Genomic DNA, 6,861 nt, shown 5'->3' with positions numbered 1-6,861 from the left:
GGTTGAGGAAGTTCTAAGGCATGGGGGTGAGTGACAAGCCCTAGGTGACTCACTAGATAGATCTACCCCTCCATCTCCATTTACCTGGCCCTGTAGTTCCAAGACCTGGTACCTGTTATTCTAGGGCAACTGGGAGGGAGAAAGGGATTGCGAGGGTTTTCGCTTTCCTCTCCAAGGAGGGACCTCCCTCCATACCTCCTTGTCCCTTAAGTTCACTTCTTCTATCTGATGGTAGGAGGGAAGGCAACCCATCACTTGCTCAACCACATCCCTCTGCCCTTGCCTTAGGGTGTGGCTCCACCAATCTATTTCACTTTCACATTCTCTGATGGCTCTCAACCTTCCTGCCTCCTCCCTCAGTTCAGCCACCTGCCTGAGCAGATCATTTATTCGCTCACACCGCACACAAACCGTGTCACTGGCTCTCTCCAGTACGAGTGCCAGGCTCAGGCATTTACTGCAGCCAGAGACCTGCACGGTTGCATGTCTGCAGGAAGGCTCAGTCTGGGTACCCACATTATTCCTCACTGCGGCTTTTGATCTTCTTGTGACCATGATCTATGTGGTCGATCTGTCTGTCTACATCTGTCCGCACAAGCAAGCAGTCCTTCCTCCTCCTGCACTCCAGGAGAGTCCTCTTGATCAGGCAGTCACCCCGCGTGAACTGCCTTCGACCCGCTCTGTTCACCGCACTCCTGGTCGCTCGCGCTCCCTGGGCAGGTTTTTAACCACTCACAGCTGGTGCCGCTCCTCCTGACTCTGCCCCCTGTGAGTCAGCTCCTCGCGTGAGCTGAGCTGCCGGCTCCTGGGCAAGTCCTGTCGAGGACTTGAGGCTCCCTCCTCAGTGGCTCTTGTCGCTCTGAGGTGAGGCTCCTGGACGCTGATCTCACCCCGCTCCGCTCCGGTGTTGCAGGCGTCCTCTCTCAAGCTGCTCACCCCGGTAATCTCCTCTATCTGGTGAACAGTGACAGGACATGGGGAAATGGAATGAAGCTGCGTCGGGAAGTTCAGAAGAACCTAGGAAAAGGTTCTTCACAGAGAGGGTGGTCACTCAGTGGAGCAGGCTCCCTGGGGAAGTGGTTAGAGCACCAAGCCAGCCAGAGTTCAAGGAGTGTCTGGACAATGCTCTTAGCCATATGGTTTAGTGTTAGGTAGTCCTGCTAGGAGCAAGGAGTTGGACTCTGATCCTTATAGATTACTTTATATTTGAGCTGCTCTATTATTCTGTGATTTTCCTAACACAGTCCGTAGTACAATGTTTTTTCCATTTCTGCATTTTAGGTGCCTTATCAGGAGCCAGAGAAAGCTGGTAGTATGATTCAGGAGCAAGAGACCTTCAGAGTCCAGACCTCCAGAGTAATTCTACACTACAAAAGGTGTTGGAATATGGTGGAAGCAATGAGACCCGACAGGCTTCCCTGCAAAGACTTCTAAATCAGGCCTCAAGTTTTAGCAGCTCCGTTGGAGGAAGCTACTTAGAACTTGTCAACACTGTAAGTGCATTTTGCTTCTGTTTTTAAGTTTTTGTAGAAGATTTTTATTGTTTGTGGGGTTTTTTTCAGTGTGTTTTGGTTTGTGGTTTTTTGTTTGTTTTCTGAAAGCAGCATATCAAGTTCAGGCTTAGAGCCTTTGAGCCTTCATGGAAACAATGCTACTCTGCTGCTGCTGCCGCCTTTCGTTTACCAGAAAACTCATGTGATTTTAGCAGTTGGTAGGTGTATAGTATTTCCAAAGCTTGTATAATTGAGTTTCATTGAAAAGGGTAGGAATCATGAGGTGCTAAATTGAAGTTCTTAATTTATACAATTTAACAGAAGATGTTTTTTATGTGGCGCTTACGGACATGGTTTAGTGGTGGTCTTGGCAGTGCTAGTGTAGTGATTGGACTCAGTGATCTTAAAGGCCTTTGGCAACCTAAATGATTCCATGATTCTAAGATTTGTGCCTGAAAACCTCTTATCAATTAATGTTTTTTAAGTATGGTGTCACATTGCTCAGAAGTGTTGTGCAGAAAAATTCTTCATATGTTATTTCATTACTTAATTATTTGATAATTTTTTTAAACCCTTGGTGAGCTAGCACTTTGCTTTTTTATTTCTACAGGCAACAACTATTCTCCCCTGTAAAAAATCTGTAACTATTGTGCATTCCACTGTATTGCTGTCAAGCTTATATTTTAATTTTAAGCCAGATGTGTTATAAAAGACCACCTATTTTGTAGCATGTTTCTGATTTATGCTTTACAGGAGTTTAAGTGGAGAAGTAAAAGATGTTAACATGAAAATTAAAAGTTTCTAATTTTTAAAATGACTTTATTTGCATGCTTGACTTTGAAACAGTCTTGTAGTTCATGGTATTACAGGATAATTCAGGCTGTAAGACAACCTCAGGTGGCCATCTAGTCCAACATCCAGTTTAACACTTAATGTCTAATGGAGGTGGTGTCTGGCAACAGAGGAAAATCAATTTTTTAACTGCTTTAAATTCTTGCATTACTTGAAAAGAAAATGATGAAAAATATTCTGGAAGTGTTTTCGAAGGCCTTCTAAGTTTTATTTAAGTTCCTGAATATGGGCTGATATATGACCTAAAATTTCCATATTCAGAGTAGAAATATGTAGATACTAAAACTTATCTAAGGGAGAAAAAAGTTCAAGCAAGTTGACAGTCCCTTAAAGGAATTGTGTCCTCATTTTTCCTAAGAATGATAGTAAGGGATGAAGTGTGATTAATCATAAACTCTTTGATCTTCAAAAATGGACAGAACCATATGGAAACTGGAAAGAGCAGAAAAACGGGCAGGCACACATATATTGTAGAGAGGTTAAAATGGAGGGCCTGGGAAATTATAGGTCAGTTAGCAGCTTTAATTATACTTTCCAGCAGTTTTCTGGAAATGTGAGCAAACTTAAGTGACCAAGAGGCAACATGTGGATTTGTAAAAGAACAATCATATCCATCTAACCTAATATCTCTATTAACAGTTGGAGTACTTCCTCACACTGAAAACTGCTCTCACAATAATCCGCTAAAAAGATGCAAGTCTAGGTCTAAGGAGGATAATGGGTGAATCAATGTTTGTTCAGTTACATGTGTTCTGTAGCATTGGTTGACTTGCTTAAATATTAGCGTTTTGAAAAGACATGAGCTGTTGCACACCTGATTAGTTTAAAGGATGTACAATGCACTTTGACAGACGTTTTAAGTAGAGCTGCTTAAGAGAAATATAGCTGGCAAAAAGAATGACTTGCATACTTTTTTCCTGGATTAGAAAATGTTAGTTGCTGTGTCCTATTTGGATCTGGAGTTCATTCAGGTTTCAAAGTGGGTATGCACTTTGTATGTCCTCTGTCTATGCTCCTGGCTGATGATGGTTCAGAAATCATGGGCTTTGGTAACTTCTTGCACATTTGCAAATATAAAGACACAGGTGTGCAGTGTTTCTAGAATGCACAGTGTGAAGGCTACTGCAGTCCTGTGATGTGTAGAAATCTTAAAAATAAAAATGCTGAAGGCTGATATGAAATAAAGGTCTCTGGGTCTTACATTTTTCTGTAAGTTTATTCCCATCTCTAAATTCCTTCTATACTTAATGTTATGAAAGATGCCTCATATACAAAGTACTACTGTACAAAGTATACCAAAGTATTACTGTAACCAGTATTACCTCAAAAAAAACCCCAAACAAAACAAACAAAAACACCCCACCAAAACCAACCCAGATGAGTACTTAGTAACTGCATTTCTTCCCTTTGCTAGTTGTTTCTTTTTGTAAAGCTGTATAATAGAAGGACAAATAATTAAGAAACAGACTCTGTGTGGACATTTCTCTCTGGAATTCTCAATTCTCCTAAAGTTAACCAGAGAGATTTATCTTCTTCAGAACACTTATAAAAAAGCAGAGCAGGGCCTCTCGGTGTCATTCTTCTCTCAAATGCACAGTTCCTGGCAGCTTCTCCCAAACGCATCTGAACAGGCCATATGTACACACTCTTGTAAGCAGTTTTGATAAATGTTTAGGCTTTAAACTTACAGGTCTAACAAAGTAATTGTTGTATGGGTGAACATAAATCAGTTGTTTTGCTTGGAAATCGTATGATTGTTTTTCTCTCAGCTCCTTGAACTGCTTTCCCTTTTTGGAGTGTCAATTCTTGTTACTTAATTTCTTTTTTTTCTTTCTGACAGTCTTTTGATTTTAAACTGTGCAGTCAGGCTAAAGACATCTCTGTGGTGATTATGTACTTCTATAGCAGAGATTATACTCCTCAGTCCATACAGAAGGTCTTTATGCTGCCAGCAGCATTTAAGTTCTGCAGAGATTTGCAAAATCTAAATGAATGTCAGGCCATTATAATTTTGCTTGTTTTTATAAAGTGAAATTTTTAATGCATTTGTGAAATCCTGTGAGCATACAGCTCTATAAAGCTTTATAAAAACATAATATCTCCTCTGAAGATTTTGTTCATTCACAGAAAGAATGTATATTTTAGAAAGTGCTGTTTGAAATTTAACCCTTTATACTCTTTGCATGTTTTTATGTGTTCGCTTCACATTATTTTGCTGGTTTAGTTTATTAACATATGTTGAGGTTCAGCTTTTGTTTTACCTGAATACCAGTGTGTAAATCTTTCAGTATTTTTCAGACTCACATTTTTAGATAGCTTTACTTTGATACCAGTATTTATGACTAACATATTAACCTTTAATATGACCCGTCACCACTGACTAGATAATGTACCTATTTCTGCTGGTAGGTTAAATACTGCAGCACATATCCCTGGTGAGAACCCTTGTATGTGTTCCAGATGTAATCATTTATGAACTCAGTGTGTATTGCATTGGGATGTAAATAATTCTAATATCCTTCATGGATAGAAAAGGATTTCTTTGTGCATGTGGAAGTTTGAGAGCTGTTTTTTATTTTTACTTGGATTTTCAAAGTTGGACAAGGATAGTCATGTAACTAGTGAAATAGCTAATTGTGTTCACATCTGTTCACTTCCCAGGCAGCCATGTGATACTAATGCATTCCCTGTGGTGCTATCAGTACGCTATATATCAGTAATAGCATGCTGTTGTAGGAGCTGAAGTATTGCTGTTCTCTGAAAAGATCACATGAAACATCCTCTTGATATGGTGGGCATATTTCACATAAGAATTACTGTTATGTTTAATCAGGTGAAGCAGTAAGAGTTGGGTATGTTTATTTCCCTTTTCATATTCTCTTTGCAAGTGATTAAAATAGACTAGGTTAACTTTTTTTTTTTTTTAATTTAGAATGTGTGCCTTAGTTCAGTGTTAAGATGAATGTATTTATCGCAGGTAGATAAGTTTAGATAAGTATGGAATAAGATAAGTTTAGATAAGTATTGGTATTGTTTCATTTGCCAGTATAATATGATCTCCTACTTCCATTCTTTCTGCTGTAAATAACTCTGGTGGGCTGAGAAAGTCTCTGCACGAAGATCTTACATTTTTTTAAATGTGAGTGACCCCAAGTATGTTGATACATGTGGGTTTTTTTAGCTATTGAGTCCCTGGACTGATATGATCCTTTAATCATGATCCAGCATCCTTTAATCTCTTGATTTTTTTCTTCCAAATATACTTGAGCTGTATTGGCAGTTCTTTGATTGCACCTTCCCTGCTAGGGCTATTTTGGTTGAAAACATTTAGAAAGATTTGATGAGGATATGGTTGACTTCAAGAGGGGAAGAATACAGATGTGTTTTTGAGAATAGAGCATGGTAGGATTTCTTCATGATCACTTGCTTTTAGAAGCCTCTGTTTTACTTCCTCCTCAAAGCAGCCATGTAAGTGCCACAGGCGTGGTTTTCTTACTATGTGAGAGAGAAGGGTATATTTACAGAGTTGCCAGCATTGCTTCCTGCAGCATCTTGTGGTTCTGGCCAGAAACCATACAGGCATAATCCTGCTTTATTTTGTGCAGGGCTGTCAATGCTCTAGTTAGGAGAACATTGGAACAGATTGCTCCACCTGCCAAATCTGCACTTCTCACCTTAACCAGGGCTGGTTTTGCAATGTCTCTGTCAAGAACAAAGTAGAAAGCTAATGCTACAAGATTCTCAATGCATATTCTCTGAACTAGGCTGCTTTTCATCAGCTATTCCTGCCTAATTTGCATGTGTATTTACCTCATTTGAAGGTGCTAAAAAGCTTCTTGAGCTTGGGAATGGATCATTTTAGTTATGCATCTGTGTGACAGGGTATGCTTTCTGTACAGAAGGATTAAGGTGACCAAATCAAATTTAGTTCTGACTGTGGACTCTCTGTGCCAAATGCAGGTATAATCTCTGGTGGGTACACAACCCAAAAGTTTATAAAGTACAAAGCCATACTGGACATATCCATAGCAAAGCAGTATGTCCTTGTACTAGAACTAGTTTTCATCATGATCTCTAGCAGGTGGGAACTTACTGTCTTTGTTTTAGGAAGTGTCATGTTCTGCAAAAATAGATATTCTTACTGTGATACTTCTCTATTAATCAGATCTGGTGAATGCTTGCATTGCTAATTTTTCACTCCTTCAGAGCATTGAGCTGCAAGTTATGACAGACAGAACCATTGTTTTCAGGGACATACGGCTTTTTCTTTCCCTCCTAGATAATCTGCTCTATATTCAGGCAAACCTAACTTGCTGTTGTTGACTATGTATATATATTTTGGGTACAAAAGAGCACACAATATTATAATTTTGTTTACATATATGTCAGATTGTGACTGCAGTGCAGTTGGTTCTGGATAATTGCTTGAAACAGCATTAATAGGCTGTTTTATCCTGAGTCACAATAACCATTTGTGTGCTCTGAGATACATGCAGATCTAAACTATGTGATTTGC

The sequence above is a fragment of the Pezoporus flaviventris genome, unplaced genomic scaffold (assembly GCF_033815535.1).
Source record: "Pezoporus flaviventris isolate CSIRO_AGI_PZ_B2104156 unplaced genomic scaffold, CSIRO_AGI_Pfla_v1 ptg000126l, whole genome shotgun sequence".
In the NCBI taxonomy this organism is placed as follows: Eukaryota; Metazoa; Chordata; class Aves; order Psittaciformes; family Psittacidae; genus Pezoporus; species Pezoporus flaviventris.
The sequence above is the reverse complement of the archived record's forward strand: the minus strand, read 5'-3'. Positions refer to the sequence as shown.